Source organism: Heterocephalus glaber, unplaced genomic scaffold (genome assembly GCF_053883595.1).
Source record: "Heterocephalus glaber isolate CG9 unplaced genomic scaffold, H.glaber_assembly_v1.0 deba00001428, whole genome shotgun sequence".
Lineage (NCBI taxonomy): Eukaryota > Metazoa > Chordata > Mammalia > Rodentia > Bathyergidae > Heterocephalus > Heterocephalus glaber.
In genome coordinates, this window is record NW_028258293.1 from 19,892,151 (window position 1) to 19,910,410 (window position 18,260).

Consider the following 18,260-nt stretch of genomic DNA (forward strand, 5'->3'; position numbering starts at 1 on the left):
GAGGAGAGAGAGCTGAAATGTAGAACATTTCTGACTAACTTGTTTTAGTAGCAATTTATTGAGTTCTTATTTTATTATAATTATTTAATTTTATTCTGTTAGACTAGTGTTGTAGGAAGCAAAAACAAAGTTTGCCTCATTCATTGTTATATATTAGTGGCTAATATAGTTTGCAGTAGTTGTGGAATAAATATTATGTATCAATGGCATTGGCATAGATCACTATGCCAGGTGTTGTAAACGAATATACACAATTTTAGGCCCCTCTCCCTATAAATTCCCAATCAAATGAAAGGTTATATTAATGAGAACAACTGTAACATACTGAGAGTAAATTGGGAGAAGGTATGTCTGCCTGGGAGGAATTTTTGAAGACTTTTTCTTGGCAATAAATCTGTAGCATGGTTGTGAGATAGGTTGTGGTGGTTTTAAAAAATGTCCCTGAAGTTCTTTGACACTTTTTTCATCAAGGTGTATACCTCTTTCTCCTTTCCGTGAATCTGGGTGATCTCATAATTAATTGGAGCAAAGGAAAGTGTACTTCTGAGGCTAGTTCATAAATAGTGATCCAGCTTTTGGACCAGTGGTAGTGAACCTATAGCACATGTGCTGCAGTGGGCTTTTGTATCATTGAAAGTTCTAAAAGGTTCGCCATCACTATAGACTATTTGAATCCTTAAGCCATAATATAAAAAGTCTGACTTTTCTACAGCCACCATCCTTTGAGAAAATCAAGCAATGCAGAGAGCCTCAGGGTTGGCACTTGAGTTGGCAGTCATAGCCTTTGAGGCTCCTAGTCTAAGTGCCAGGCATGTGAGTGAACCAGCCTTAAGATGATTCAAGTCCCCAGCTGTTGACTCATCTCCAGTATGTAAATTATTGTAGCAGAACCCCCAGACATAGTAGAGCAAAAACACTTTTTTTTCTGCTGTCTGAATTCCTAAATCAATCCATAGACTCCATGAACATAGTAAAATGGTACTTAAGCTATACTGTATCAAAAAGAAAAGATGTTTATAATGCTTTAGCAAAAGTCCTGAGTAGGATGTTAACTTGTTTGACAGTACTCTCTTGTCTTGTCTTTTCTTTTTTCTTTTTTTCTGGTACCGGAGATTGCACTCAGGACCTTGCACTTGCAAGGCAGGTGCGGTGCCACTGAGCTAAATTCCTGGCCCTGTATTTATTTTTTATTTGGGAGGACTTTAGGTTATAACAAAAGAGCAGGCTGCAAAGGCTGTAGGGTCCATTTGTTTATAATCCTTTATATTTCATTAGTAGATTTAATTGTACCTTTTTTCTGTTTGCCATGAGAGCATAAAGATTTTGTTGAGTATAAAAGAACATATAGAAAATGGCTATAGATCTTTATGTAACTTTTTTCTTTTGTATCATTCCAACTTCCTAGAAAGTGTTCAAAGTGCTTTTTTGCTTGTATGTATCTACTTAGCAAACATTTATTACACATGTACTTTCTGCCAGGGTGTGTTTCTTGTGAAGTGAGTCCAGCCTTGTATTCATTTCACATTGTAAGAGGACCTGACAACATAGTTCTCTTAAATATTGAAAAGCAAAAGCCAAACTATATTTCCAAATTTCTAGCTGGTATGGAAATTAATTTACAACTAAATAGTATAATCAGTTGTCTTTCTGCAGCACTTTGTTATAGAATTGGTTTTCTATATTCAATCTTTTGCTAAGAGAAATCTCTAAAATGTTCAGAAATAGTATAGTTCATATCTGTGATACAGATTACTGTTTTGCTAATGATAACTTCAGTATTTGCTTCCTTTTCAGAATTTCAGTATTTGAAATAAAAGAAATCTATAGGAATGATGTTTTAAGGAAAGACACAGAGTTGCAGGCTTAAAACCTTAAAGAGGATGATAACACTTACTTTTATTCTTACTAACCTGAATATTAACATCTAGTGTTCTAAGTCAGATTTGAACACCTCAAGGCTCAGAATCTCTATAGCATAGTTTCTTGATGAATACAAGTTTTATATAAGATTGATTTGACTATTTTAAAGTTATATTTGAGATGACAAATCAGCCAGGAATCTTGTTGGATTATATATTGGTTAGGTGCTTCACTAAGATACACTTTTTGATAGGATTTCCTGTCCTACACTTACTAGTAGATGTGAGGAAAGCTATGAAACTAGGTACTAGGAAACACTATAATAAGCCTCCTCTGAATGTAAAACATGATAATGCAATCATTACATAGGCCTTTATGTACAGGTATAGATTTAAATCTGTTTTTGGTAAAAAAGAGAAGGTTTTTGCATTTTTCCTACAATAAAGACATATGCATCTCTAGATTGAATTTACTTGCCCTTAAATAACGTTAATTTCTATGCTAACAATATTTCTCTTCTGACAACAAATGTATGGAAATATTTCCTACACCAACCAATTTACAACTCTGGACATAGTATGGTTTTCTACAATTCAGTTTAGTTGTGGCATTATCTACCTGGGTTAGCACAAACCTCACTGGTTAAGAGGTGAGTCCCACAAGACTGTCTTCTTTCCTCTTCAGGTGTCAGTTATGAATCAGAGTTGTTGCTTGTACTTCTAACCAACTGGCTATTAATTTGGAGGTTTCCATGACTCCCTCTTCAAGTTTGATAATGTTGTAGAATGGCTCACTGTCTTACTTTTCTCATCGCTGGGACAAAATACCCAACACCTAAAGTTAAAGGAGGAAAAGTTTATTGTAGCTCACAGTTTGTAGAGGTTTTAGTCCATAGTTGGCTGGCTCCAAGGCAGGGTGGCATGGCAGAGGGGCACTGCAGAGGAAAAACAGTTCATGGCAGGCAGAAGACAGCAAAGCAGTAAAGTAGCAAAGAGGCAGCAACCAACTACAGCAGTCCTCTTTCTGTCCTTATATTCTCTCCAGGCTACGTACGTTCAGGGTGGGTAGCATTCACACACAGGATGGACTTTCCCATTATCCACATCCAGAACTATCCAAATCTGTGGACTGATTTAGTAATCACACACTCTTAATCCCAGCATCATATACTTAATCCCAGCATTACACACTTTACCTCAGCATCACACACTCTAGATTCATCCACTACTGAAAAGCTCCACTTATGACTTCATGAGGCTTTGAGGGGAGGGATATTTAGACACAAGCCATAACATCCCTCCCCTGACCCCCAAAGACTCAGGAACATCCCTGTATACAGAAGGCCTTTAGTTCATTTCCAAGAGTTGCCAAAGTCCTAGCAGTTTCAGCATTGCTGAAAAGTCCAAGTCAAAAGTCTCCTCTGAGATTTAAGGCAAACTCTCAGCTGCAAGCCTCAGTACAAATAAAAAGAAAGTTAAACACATACAATATAAATACAATATACAATGGCACAAGATAAATATTCTCATTCCAAATAGGAAGATAGAAAGGAATGGGATCGAAGCAAATGTAAAATCCAGCAGAACATTAAGTCCTGTAGTTCCATGTCCAACATCCAAGGTAGTCTAACAAGACATGAACTCCAAAGGGCTTGGAGTGGCTCCACCCCATGGCACTGCAGAAGGTTGTAGCTTCCACAGCTTCTCTCTTGGGCCAGGTTTGCTTACTCCTTGTGGCTTTCCTCAGACAATTCATGTTCCTGGCTTCTCCAACCTTCTAGGACTTCTACTGCACCTTTGGATTCACACTCACAGCTTCACAAGTGTCTTCAGGCACACACTGCCTGTCCTCCCAGGTCTTTTTCTGAAATCTGAGTGGAAGCCTTCCTGACCCTACAACTCTTTCATTCTGCATGCACCTAAAACCAGCACCACAGGCATGAACCAGGGTCTGCCGCCAGCTGGAGCAGTAGCCAGGCTTCCTTCTCTCTTGGCTGTAGGGTTTGAGTGTATGGATTGCTGAGCACTCTGAATCCAATCCTGAGATGCTAGGCTGCCGCCATTCTGGAGCATGATCCTCTGGGGCTATCTTCTCAAAGCAAATTCTTTCACCTTTGCAATCCTGAGGCTTTTGCAAAGGTTGGAGTCTTGCTGTTTCTTGTGATGTCCTCAGGCCATCTTTTCAATTGCTTTGTTCCTTCTCAGCAACCAGGTTCTCCCTTGCTCTGTCTTTGTAGTCCACAGCTTTACTGGAGCTTCCTTTTGGGCCAAACTCACAATGTTTTAAATCATTCTTCTGGGCTTTTTGCTCTTGATTCTTAAGGTAGATCTGGCTAAAAGCCACCAACAGTAGCCACACCACCACCTCAACATTAGACTGCCTTGAAATCTCTTCTGCAAGATTAAGTAGTCTGCTTCCCTTCATTTCAGTCTCAGGCAGTCTCTGACCATGAGCAAAATGCAGACAAACTTTCTACCAAGGCATAACACACTTAATTTGGAGTCCAACAGTCAATGCAGTTCTTCTTCCCAACAGAAACCTCCCTAGCTTGGTTTTTAATGGATACATTTCTTTCACCATTCTAGTCTTGTGAACTCTGACGAGAATCTCTCATCAAGTACAGTTTAAAGTATTCCAGGGGTGCTTCTTCAGCTGGCATCTCCAAACCTTTCCAAACTCCCTCCACAAGTAAATGCCAAAGGCTCCTGAATCACATGGTCAGGTGTAGTCACCACAATGCCCCCACTCTGCACCAAATTCTGTCTTAATTACTTTTCCTCTTGCTGAAACAAAATACCTGACACCCAAAGTTAATGGAGGAAAAGTTTATTGTAGCTCACAGTTTGTAGAGGTTTCAGTTAGTAGTTGGTTGACTGCAAGGCAGGGTGCCATGGCAGAGGGACATCACAGAGGAGAAACAGTTATTCATGGCAGGTTGTAGAAAGTAAAGCAGCAGCAAGCAGCAAGTGATAGCATCAGTTCTCTTTCTCTCCTTTATATTCATCCAGGCTACATGCCCTTAGGGTGGGTAGCACACACACCCAAGGTGGGCCTTCCCATTATCCTACCCAAAACTATGCCAAACCAATCAGTGGACTGATTTAGTAATCACACACCCTTAATTCCAGCATCACACCCTTAATCCTAGCATCACACACTGTAGATCCAGCCACCTCTGAAAAGCCCCACCTGTGACCACATGAGACTTTGGGAGGATATCTAGACATAAGCCATAACACTCGTAGAGGTCAGGAAACATAATTCAGGGACAGCCAAATGCAAGAGATGAATTGGGTAATGTATGGGGGAGGGGCCTGGATTCACCATGCCCTTCCCAAGACTTTCACATGTTCAGCAGGAGTTGGTTTTTTCTCTTTTGGTACCGGGGATCGAACTCGGGTCCTTGTGCTTGTGCAACAGAGGACTTTCACATGTTCAACCCAGAATCTCTCAGGACATATACTTTTGTGGTTTTGTGGAGACTTCATTATGTAGGCACAATTGATTAAATGGCTATAGGGCAAGGCTGGGGATTTAGCTCAATGGCACCATGCCTGCCTCGAAAGCATAAGGTCCTGAGTTCAATCTCTGATACTGTAAAAAAAAAAAAGGCTATAGGGCAGTGATGGTGATCCTTTCAGAGCTTTCAGTGATACAAACAGCCCTCCGCTGCACGCATTCCATGACTTTGCCACCATTGCTATAGGATATAACTCAGTAATAGAATGCTTGCCTAGCATCTATGAGGCCCTGGCTTCAATCCCTAGTACTGCAAATTCAGTGAGTTGCTGAATTGTTGGTCATTAGTGGTAACTCAATCTCCAGCCTCTCTTCTTGGTAGGTCAGAGGGTACCTCTAAAATTTCCCCTACTATACTGTTGCTTCTTCAGACAAACAGCTCTCATCATAAGGCTGTGCAGGATCCAAAGACCAAATATTAGAAAATAAGATACTGCTATCACTCAGGGAATGACAAGGGGTTTTGAGGCTTTGTGTCAGTAATTGGGGACAAGTTGAGTTATTCTGCATCACAGTATCACATTGAAATGCAAGTTTAACTTCCTATACTCACATGTTCAAAGGCCTTTATACATGGAAACCATTTCTCTTTTGCATCTCCTGTATAGCATCTGTATCATAGGTGACTTATACCTCTGTTAACCTGGGCCCATAGGGTGGGAATAAAATGATCTGTAATCTCAAGGGTTAGAAGAGCAGTGTGTCAAGTTAAAGACCACATATGCTCCACTCACACCTATCACTCAGAAAATTACAAGGGTTTCAGGAGCTTTGTGCCTGGAATCAGGAGCAGAGACCACATATGTGTATTTCATATGTCACAAACAGTGCAACAAAATAGCAAGTCCTGAAATAGCCCCATAAAATTATAGCAACCTGATTTTTGACAAAGGTGCAAAAAGAATTCATTGGAGAAAAAGTCTTTATAAGAAATGAAGCCAGAATAATTGGATATCAATAAACTCCATACACACAGTCTTGACCTAAAGTTAGCAGTTTGTATAAAAATAACTCAAAATGAATCTTAGATTGAAGCTTAAAGTATAAAACTATAAAACTTACAGAATAAAGCATATAGAGCATCTTTGGGAATGAAAGCTTGGTCACCATTCTTAGATATAACAGAAAATGTATGATCCAAAAAGAAATATTTGTAAATTGCAACTCACTAAAATTATAAATTTTGCTAAATATCCTGTGATAAAGACTGAGATAAAATATTAGCAAACCATTTACCTGACAGAATACTTATAAAAAGAAAATAGAAAATAAATTTCAAGCAGATTAAAAGCTTAAAACAGTAATAACAAAACAGTCTATTTCGGGCCAGGGATTTAGCTCAGTGGTTCTGCCGCTTGCCTCGAAGGTGGAAGGTCCCGAGTTCGATCCCCGGTACCAAAAAACCCCCAGAAAAAACAAACAACAATCTATTTAGAAAATCAGCATATCTCTCAGACATTTTTTTGTGGTGAAAATATTAAAAATTCTTTTTTCTACCTTTAAAAAATACATACATTGGCATAACTTATATATACACATCAGAACTTATTTCTCCTGTTTAACTATAACTTAGTATCCACTGTGCAAAGTATGCATATATCAGAACACCACATGGTACCCCATAAATGTGTACAATATTTGTGTCATTTAAAAATATAAAATAAAACCTGGAAAAAAATAAGCAAAAGATATGCAAAGATATTTTGTCAAAAAGGATATAGGGATAGGAAATGAACATGTGAAAAGTGTTCACCATTAGGAAAATGCACACTGAGACCCCAGTAAGTTATTACTGCATACATGTTTATGTTGAGAACGATGTGGAGGTACTCAGATATTGCTGCTAGGAGTGTAAAACAGTATAGTCACTCTTGAAAACTTTTGGCAGTTTCTTAAAATAGACGTTGCCGATTTTTTATACCAAACTGGGTCCTTTTTCTCTCTCAGAACTGTGGAACCAATAATAAGCATGGACACCAAGTAAGCAGTGAAGAAGGCTTTTATTCTTGGCCAAGAATAGGAGAGATAAACCTTACCTCCTTTTAGGAGTTTAGAGATTATAGATACAGGATAAGGTAAAAGAAATGAGAGGGAGGTGTAGGCAAATAAAAGGGAGGAATATTCATGTCTTCCTGGCAGTGGGTGGAAGGATTTCCAGGGGATTTCAGTGCCACCTCTTTTTTTTCTTTTTTTTTTTGGTACCAGAGATTGAACTCGGGACCTTGCACTTACAAGGCATGCAGCAACACCACTGAGCTAAATCCTCGGCCCGAGTGCCACCTCATTTTGTTCCTTTTATGGTTCTTTCCATTTGTCATCATGGCAGTTATCAACCTGTCATGCTGAGGTAGGTGTCATTTAGCATGCAGATGGGATTATAGGGAAGTTAAAGGTTGTCTGGCTGTCACTCTGGCAGCTGATTTAGGTTCAACCAGTTTTGGCTAGTCCACCTGCCGAGGAACTCCTGGCCTACAGGCATCCAGTCCTCAAAAGATAAACAAGATTAGGATGGGGTAGGAATTCAGCTAGGTTAAGTAGGCAGTACAGATTAGAGCAGGATAACGTACATATAAGTATGTGACTCAGCAGTTGTAATCCTGGGCATTTCTTCTACACAAATTAAAACTTATTTCTGGTTGTGTCCCCCCGCCCCGTTCACTGAGGATCGAACTCTGGTCCTTGCACTTGCCGGGCAGGCAGTGGAACCACTGAGCTAAATCCCTGGCCCAAAACTTATTTCTACATAGAAACCTGTACATTTTATTTTCAGTGTCCCCAAAACTGAAAGCAACCAGAAGGTCCTGCAGTAGTTTGATAAAACAAACTGTGGTACATTTGTGCTATGGCATATGACTTAGCAATGAAAAGTAAAGAACTGTTGATACACTCAATAATTTGGATGGATCTTGAGGACATTATTCTGAGTGAAAAAAGCCACTTTCAATAAAGCACTTACTGTATATTTATAAAGGATCCTCAAAGCAATAATATATTAGGTTGTCAACAAATCAGTAGTTGTCAGGGGATTGTGGTGGGGAAGGGAGTTGGTTGAAACTATAAAAGTGTTAACATGAAGGAGATCTTTACAGTGATGGAATACTTATATACAGTATTCTTTTATTTTATTTATTTTTTATTTATTTTTTTGGTACCGGGGATTGAACTCGGGACCTTGCGCTTGCAAGGCAGGCGCCGGAACCACTGATCTAAATCCTCAGCCCTATATACAGTATTCTTTATTTTGATACTGATTACACAAATGTATACATGTGGTAAAATGACAAATATAAACACATTATACCAATATAAGTTTTGTGCTTTTGATATTGTATAATAATCATATAAAAAGTAGTCACTGAGGGGAACTGAGTGAAGGAGTACAAGGGGTCTGTAAGTTGATAAGACTATAATTAATTCAAAATAAGATATTAAAAATATTATTTTACCAGAAGTATACTGAAACTTAAGAATGTTTACATTTTTTCTAGTTCCTTTTTAAAAAGTAGATTACATAAGCTGTCTAGGTTTAAAAAAAAGCAGTAAGCATAGTTAATACTCATAAGGTAATTTTTGGAAAAGCCATTTTGGTATACTTCCCAGAAAATTAGAAATTAAATAATTCTTAGGTCTGCGTACAAGTCTTTTTGGAAGTTAAGTGTCTTGCATTTAATTGCTTTTAAGAAAATTAAAGGAAGATCGAATTAAGTTGTGAGCACTTGCCTTACTCAATTTAATTTCTTAAGCACAGTGGATGGCTATGTATTTAATAAACAGCTGTTGGGGCCGGGGATTTAGCTCAGTGGTTTCACCACCTGCTGAGCAAGCTCAAGGATCCGAGTTCGATCCTCGGTACCCCCCCCCCCCACAAAATAGCTGTTGATTCCTTTGAAGAGAGAGGTTGCATATAGATAACAATAAAAATATTTTTTCAACCCTTATCTCCAAGAAAATAGTGGCAAAGGAGAAAGAATATTTCATGGGAAAACATTACTGTTTTAGCCTGTAGTGAACTTGTTTGGATACTATCTGCATTGGTCCAGGTAGAAAGGAATTCCTGTTTTGTTAGCTGAATCACATTAGGTAAGAAAGCAAGCAGGAAAATAAACATTTATCCATATAAAATAATAAGCAAATATGGTTTGAAAGATAACACAGCTATTTCCCCTCCCTGTTTTAAACTGATGAAATGTTTACAGTTCTCTAAACTCATTACCTTTTGTTTTATTGAGTGTTTTCTACTACAGATTGATTTTAGAAGTTAATAAAACTGCTAAAATATACCATTTAAAAATTTTCATTTTAAACAAGAGTGTTATAGTTTCATTTAGTGCCATAGTCATCAAGGTCTTTATCCAGTGTGTGATGTGAAACTACAGATTCTGTTTCTTTATCTAGCTTGTATTCTTAGAATTGGAATGTGTTGTAGGATAGGTGGGGCCTAAAACAGATTGGTATTCTGTAGTGACCTTTGTAAAAATTCAGCCTCTGCTTTTAGAGTCCAAGAAGGGAGAATCAATCTATTTTTTCCCTTCTTCCTTTGTTTCCCTCATCTGTCTCTGCCTGCCTCCCTCCCTCCCTGCTTCCCTCCTCCACTCCCCTCTGCTCCCCTTCTGTACTAGAGATTGAATGTGAGTCTTCATACATGGTAGGCAATGCCCCACCTCTGGGCTACATCCACAACCCTTTCTATTTTTTTACTTTGAGACAGGATCTCGCTAAGTTGCCTGGGCAGGCTTTGAACTTGATTCTTCTGCCTCAGCCTCTTGAGTAGAGGCTGGGACTACAGACATGCACCACTATGTCCAGCTGACAATAAAATTCAAGAAGAAAACTTGAACAAACTGACGACAATGGCTGAAGTTTGAAAAGCTGTTATTAACCAAGTGGTCAAGATTAACATCGCCAGTGATAAGGCATGTTGAGAGAATATACCACCTACTACTATGCAATGGGAAGGTCACTTCACCTCTAGGGTATACTTTCAAAAATCTGAAAACAAGGCTGCTCATAAGAATCCATCACATAAACCCAAATTTTGGGATAATGTGCAAAATTTCTAATCAGTCCTTTTTAAAATTGTCAAATTATGGGGAAAAGAAGAAAAATTGAAAAACTGTCGCAGAATAGAGACTAAAGAGCTGTGACACTAAATGGGCAAAATATTGGAACAAAATAAAAGACATAAGTAAAACACAAAACAAAATCCTGGAGAAATCTTTTTTTTTTTTTTTTGGTACCGGGGATCGAACTGGGGTCCTTGTGCTTGCGCAGCAGGCAGCGAAACCACTGAGCTAAATCCCTGGCCCGAGAAATCTTGATAGAATCTGTAGCTTAATACTAATATTTTACCAATGTTATTTTATCAGTTTAGACAAATGTATCAAATCTTTAGAAGATGTTAATGTTATAGAAAGCAGAGTGAATTAAGATATACAGGAACTCTATTGTATTTATAATCTCATAAATCTAAAATTATTCTAAGATAAAAAGTTTATATAAATAATTAAAACAGTTGTAAAGATCTGTCACAAAAAATGGGGAGTATGCTCATGTGATTTTTATCTGCCTGCGGTACTTTTGAGTGTAGCTTACTAACAAGAAACAAATAACATGTATATATGTATGAAGGGCTGACTTAGACTACTGTGCTTATTGAGACTTCTGTGTCTCCGCCTTCAACCCTAATGTAAATATGTTTGTTGTGTATTAGAAAATTACTTAATTGAATTTTCTAGGATTGTATGTAAAAAATGACAATGTCTAATAACAGTGAAAAACGGTTCTCCTGTGAGAAACAGTGAAATACCTTTAATAAAGATTTGTGATATCTGACTTTACTCCTTTCCTGTTTGACCCACTAGTGGTATGCCACATAATTGAAGGTGTTGTATAAATGAGATGTCATAATGATGTTATGATTCAAATATTTAGCAGGTGTTTAAGGCCTGCTCTTTGAGTTCTAGCTCCTTACTCTAAAATGCACAAGAAATGTAGTTTATTCTGCAAGTCTCCAAGTATTTGGTTTATATGAAAACATATTGTTGTATTAGTGCTGATTGTTTTTGTTTAATAAAATGTAAAACTTAGGCTGTGTGTGGTAACACATACCTGTAATTCCAGCACTTGGGAGGGTAAGGCAGAAGGATTGCTGTAAGTTACAGTCTAACATGAGCCACATAGTCAGTTTAAACCCAGCCTGAACTACATAGCAAGACCCTGTCTCAAAAAATAAAACAAACAAAAAAAATTAAATGTAAAATGTAGGTGAAACGGGGTTGATTGTTAGTCACCTTTAAAAGTGGCTCTGAGAGTACAAGCCCTGCCTTGTAGTTAAGGTTTTGTAAAGCTTTCTTCCCCTCTTTCTCATTACCCTGAGGAGGAAAATATCTTTTCTTTTTTTGGTACCGGGGATCGAACTCGGGACCTTGCACTTGTGAGGCAGAGGTGGAGCCACTGAGCTAAATCCCCAGCCCAAAAATAATCTTTTCTTATCTGAGCAGTGTTAGGACTTTATATGTAAATATTTCTAGGAGGAATCATAAATTTTTTCAAATTCTTATTAAACCCTTTCTTTTTTTTTTTGGTACTGGGGATCGAACTTAGGACCTTGCACTTGTGAGGCAGGTGGCGGAACCACTGGGCTAAATCCCCTGCCCATTAAACCCTTTCTTAACAGATTGAAAGAATAGGAGAGATTGGGGAGGCAAATGGGGAGATGTTCAGTGGATACAGTTTCATCTTTGCAACATGAAAACGTTCTAGAGGTCTGTTGTGCAACAGTATGAACCTAGTTAATCCTGTTGAATTATACACTTAAAAATGGTTAAATGATGTATGTTAACTTATGGGTTTTTTCCACAATTAAAAATTTAAAAATGTTTATACTGAGACCTAATTGCCAGTTGCCTGGTTTATGTGATTTGAGATGGAGTCCTGGCATTGAATAATCTTAAAAGCCTTCTAGGTGATGCCAGAGGTGCCTGTAATCCCAGCTACTCTGAAGGCTGAGGAAAGAGGATTGCACATTTGAGGCCAAAAAAAAATATATATATATCTATATATATGGCTGGGGATGTAGCTCAGTGATCCCTGGGTTCAATCTCAAGTACTGCAAGAAAGTGGGGGAGCCTCCAGGGTGACTCCGCAGTATAATTAGGGCTGATAACCACTGAAATAAACAAGAACATGAAACTGTAAGGCAAGGCAGTAGGTACATGATTTCACATGATCCGGTAAATAATTTTCATCACAAGAGACTGGTTCACATATTGGTAAACTCTAATTTACTAAGTAATCATTTAGTACTTTAGCCATCAGAGTTGAAATCAATCCTTTTAATTTAAAATTGAAGAAATTTGTAAAAACATTTATAAGTTTTCTTATGAATAGTTTTCACCACTATCTGCCAGATAACAGCACATCACTTGGTTCAAAATTTTTAAATCTATTTTTTCCTTTGTAGAGGCATATATACACTTGAGTGAGCATTTATGTAAGTTAAATGTTTGCTTTATTTGAAAGATAGTTCATTTTAACTATAATTGTGCTTTTCCCTATGGCTCTCATTTTTGACTGTACAGATCTCCAAATTCTGTATTTTTGTAAATGAAATTGGTCTTTAGTTTGTTCTTTATACAGGTTGAATATCTCATCAAAAATACTTGAAACCAGAAGAATTTCAGATCTCAGAGTTTTTCAAATTTTAGAATATTTGCATAGACTTTACTGACTGGGTATCCCCAGTCCAAAAACTCAAAATCCAAAATGCTTCAAAAACATATTTTGAGTTTTGCATTTTCGGATTAGGAATGCTCAACCTGTGCTAGTATTTACTCATGGGAATCATGAATGGTAAATATATTCATGTAAAAGACAAGAGGAGCAGGGAAGACTGAGACATTGTTTATTATGTAAAGTTTCAGAATATATGGTACAAATCAGAGGCTTAGACAAAGTCTAATAATTATTCAGTAAAATAAATAATTAATAATACAACTATTTTAATTTCTGAATCTAGAATTTCAACCTTAAATGTATGAGCATAAAAAATTGCTCCTTTAAAAGTTGTTTAGCCCCAAGTATTACAAAATATCTACTGGCAGGATATGAACTTGGACAAGCAGACTGTTCTTTTTTTAGCAGTCTTTTTCCTGCAGATGTGATTTTAACAGAGGAAGATCCTCCCCAACCCCCACCTCCAATGCTACAGCAGGTACTCAGCAGTAGACGGAAGTCATTTGTTAACCTGACTCTGGTTAATTTAGATATAGAAATTGTACAACTATTTAATAATGTTTTAGTGCTTTTATAAAATATCTCTGTGGAAATTTTAAAAATAAATTTGAACTTATTCAGTTATATTATTTTTGATTTGGGAGAGAGCAGATAATTTTATTTTAAAATGGGAAATGAGAAAGTGATGGTAACATTTCTTTTACCTGATTATCACATATTAAAAAGACAGGATATATGATATAACCAATTACAGAATTGAAGAAAATTCTTTGTAAATATTTTATCCCTATGTATGTTAGAAATAACTTTCTGACACTTTGTGATCACACTTTAAGGTTTGATTAAAAAGTTAGAACTAACAATCATTAGGCTTAATTAAGTAATATTTCTTTTAAGGTTTTTATAAAGATTAGTGTTTTGTTGAAGGGGAATTTGACCCAGATTTACCTACTTATGTGCGTGCTTGTAAGTCTTGTCTTGCCTGACACTTGACTCTCTGCACTTTTTCTTTGTTGTACTTTAGTCCCTGTTGTAATCTGGAATGCAAAAAGAACTTCCGGGAAGGACATAAGTCTTACTTTAAAAATGTACATGTAGGAATAGAGTCATCAGTCAATGACTAAGGATAGCTGAACTCAATTTGCTGATGTTTAAATTGTCTAAAATCATGTCTTTCAGTAACTTCAGCATTTGGCCTTCCATATCTAACATTGTGGGTGAGGTGAAAGGAAAGGTGAACTCTAATAATGAATCAAGGCAGGAATTGAAGGAGGCTTTGTTTGTTTCTTTAACTTGTTTTATAATAAGATCAGTTGTTTCAGTGAATAACCAAGTTGTAATGACATGAGGAATTGCACGTTGCTTGTGAGATGCAGAATGACATTATAGAAACTGCCAAAATTCTTTTCATTTATCATGAATTCCAGAAGGAGAACTTTTGACCAGAATTATCACATTGTTTTTGTGTGTATATGTGTGTTTTTAAACTAAACACTCTTTATTCTTTAGGGAATAAAGCATTCCATTTTTACTTGAAATCCTCAGTGGAATCGTGTTGCATAGTTATAATCAGGAAAAAAAAATGTGTAAATGGCACCCAAGAAAGACTCTTTAGGCTGTTTTACCAAGTTTAAATACATCTTTGTCTTTAATCCCCTCCCTCCCATGACCACACCTAATCTGTATTGGGACTTTGCTTCAAAATTCATAAACTTTTAGTCTAATCAAGAAAGCGGATGTCAACAGGTAAAAATGCAAGAACCGGAACTGTATAATGGGCTATGTTTATGATTTTAATTATTTTATTAAGGTGAAAAGCAAATAGAACGTGGGGTTTGACAAGTATCAATCCTATGAAGATAAAAGATCACTAAACTGTATATTTGATTAGCTTGAACTACTACTTAGCTATTTGGTCTGAGCTATACCCCCCATACCCTAAAAGCTCTCTTCTTTCTAATAAAACTTTCCTAATGTAGAAGAGACATATTTTCCATATTCTCAAAGCTTTTAAGATCTATTAAGAAAAAAATGATAGTTTTGAAAGAAATAGGTAGCATTGGTAACTTAAATAACAATGTTTCTAGCTATAATAGTAACTAAAAAATGAGGTATATTAAAAACTTGAATTGGGCATGAAGGGTAGTTAGAATATTTTCACTAGGAAGAGACCTGGGAGTTGAATAGACTAAAAAGCAGAGTTGTAAGAAAAATGGGGACTTGCTTAAAGAAACTGATCTGACTGAACCAGAGAGCTCAGTCAGAGAGAAGTGGGGGGAAAATGGGACTTAAAATTGTATCAGTTAATGAAGCCAGATAATGAAGGGTCTTGAAAGTTGTATATGAGTTTGTATTTGAAGTAGGAGGCAATCAGAAGCCATTATAGATTTTTGAATAAGGAAATAACAGGACAAAAGTAGTGTTTTAGAAAATTAATCAGTGCTTTTGGGGGCAAGTTTGGAAGAGTATCTTGAATTCTTCCTGATGCATGAATTATTTACTGGCATTGTAATTCATCAACCAGTTCTTAAAGATTTCACATTTTCCACATTTTTAAAATTTAATTGCCTTACCTGTTATATGACAATCAACTTTATTTGTATATTCTATCTGTTTCAGGGTAATGTTACTCTGTGCATAATGTTTAAAAAAATTGACAACTAGGGGTTAAATGAATTAAAATCCATTCATAGTTGACTTTGCAAATCAGATACTTTAGGGCTGGGAATTTAGCTCAGTGGTTCTGCCACTTGCCTCGCAAGTCCAAGGATCTGAGTTCGATCCCTGGTACCAAAAAAAACCCCCCAACAAATCAGATACTTTAACCAAGTTAATGTTCAGATGAACAGGTAGCTTATGTGCACAGTTGTGTTTGTAGTGGTGTCATAACTTCTACATAATCACAAAGTTTCTTTTCATATAAATTGGAAAATCCATCCTGATTGTAGAAACCACTAGTGAGTGAAAGATACGTTAGAATTAAGGTTATATCATGTTTTCATAATGACTTTGGCAGTACTATATGTGTCTGATAGGAGTCTCAATTAGTATTATATTGCTACTTATGAGATTAGTAAAATAGGTAGGAGTGTTACCTGGTGCAATGCCCAAAATTAATAGGAAACAAAACAGTTACCAGTAAAAGAAAATCAAATGTGTGTACTACTAATGAACCGTTAGTGACAATGTAGTTTATTTCTGTGTATGCAGAAGATCCATTAGCTTTGGATTTCAGATCTATCTTCATGCCTAAAATGGGGGTAGTAAACCTGGTGTCTTTCTTCTTATGATGGTTGTGAAGAACAAGACATTGGGTTGTAAGTTTACTTAAAGGGTTATATAAACTGTCATTTCCCAAATATATTTAATATCATTTAGATCACTATGATTTGAATATGTACTCCAAAGTTAGTGTGCTAGAAACAGGATTTCCAGTGCTATGGTAGTGGGAGGTAGGGCCTAAAGAAGAGATGTTTGAGTCATGGGGCACTATCCTCATGAATGGATCAATGCCATTATTGAGGGAGTAGGTCGTTTATGGTGGGAGTGGGTTCACCCTCTCTTGCTTGCTTTCTTTCATCGTTACCCTCTGGCCCTTCTGCCTTCTGCCTTGGGATGACAGCAAAAGGGCCTTTGCCAGAAGTTGACCCATCAGTGTTGGCATTCTCTAACTTTGAGACATAAATTTCCTTTGATTATAAATTACACAGTCTTTAGTATTATTGTAGTAACACAAAACAGACGACATCTTAAAATACATAGCAATATATTGTACTCTGTTATCAAAAGGGTAATTTGTAGAAAAGATTAGGACTGCTAGTACTTGAGATGGTAATGCATATCTGGTATGATTTGAATATACTGTTGAGAAAAACACCTAAAATATTATATGTACTACTTGTTTACTGAAGCAATGAATTTCTTTAACAGTGATAAAGTCGTTGATATTATAATTAGAAATAGTGTAAAAAAACCCCAAAACTATGAATATGTAAATAGTTCATATGTGCTTGAGTGTGCACATGGACCTCTCCCATCTCCCTGGATTAGGACCACAAATGCATCTCTCCTGTGTTTTCATAGCTCCAGGCCCGTAAGGCTTCCACAGAATAAAATAGTTTGTACAGAAGGTTATAGACATTAATAAACTACAAGAGAAAACAAAACATCATGCAGGACAATGAGATACAGCATGCAAGAAAATAAATACAATAAGAACTAGAAATAATAGAAACCTTTATGATTATAAAGCAAATTTAACAATTATAAACAACATAGAGATATAAAGAAAAATATCTAAGAGTTGTTAATGTGGAAGACAAAGAGAGTCCAATTTATAACTTTTAAATCCAGAGAATAGAGATAAATATCTGAAAGAAGATAAAGGCTGTAAATTTACCAAAATTAAAGAAAAATGTGAAATCTCAGATTGAGGATACATAAAGAGTTCTAAACAAGATGAATAAAAATCTGTAATTTGTAATACCTAACATTGAGCACTTACTATATGTAAAACATGTTGGGAGTATTTTACATATAGTATCTTATTTGATTTCTTTAGCTATCCTTTAGGGAAAGTGTTCTATGCCTACTTCAAAATCAAGGGAGCTAGGCCTAGAAAAATGAAATCACTTACTTGAGGCCACACTAATAAAGGGTACAGCCAGTATTTAAAATTGACAGTTTTTCTGACAAAATTGATTAAAAAATAAGAGAAGCACACACTAACAATGTTAGTAATGCAGAGGACACATGTTCAGATTTTAAAATTTATAATAGGAACTTTGAACATGTTTATTCGAAAAATATGAAAATTTAAAATTTCCAGTTCCAGAGGAGAAAAGGAGATAGAAAATTCTGTTAATGAAATGGGGTGTCTTTAAAAATAAAAAACTATGGGCAGGGGGATTTAGCTCAGTGGTGCTGCCTGCTTCACAAGTGCAAGGTCCTGAGTTCGATCCCTGGTACCAAAGAAAAACCCCCAAAAAACAATGGATAATAGAAACACTAGCCACAGGCTTTTCACCTGTGAATTTTTTCTAATCTTCTGTTAATAACTCCCTTCTTTCTTGTATGAAATGTGTAAAGTTAATGAAAAAGTGAACATTTTTTTCTGAATAGCACATATCACATCTCTAAATTTCTCA

At 36.4% G+C, this 18,260-nt stretch overlaps 1 protein-coding gene and 1 pseudogene across 12 annotated transcripts in view; both read left to right on the forward strand.

Moving 5' to 3' along the window:
- Positions 1–18,260, forward strand: part of Sbf2 (SET binding factor 2) — a 450,794-nt gene that overhangs the window by 85,859 nt on the left and 346,675 nt on the right. The window lies entirely within an intron of this gene.
- LOC106009941 (putative G protein-coupled receptor 160) overlaps positions 1–18,260 on the forward strand; it is a 78,936-nt pseudogene continuing 60,676 nt past the window's right edge. Inside the window, exon 1 of the transcript XR_015451346.1 lies at positions 1–18,260. This exon is cut by the window's right edge and continues 60,676 nt beyond it. The product of XR_015451346.1 is annotated as a putative G protein-coupled receptor 160 (transcript).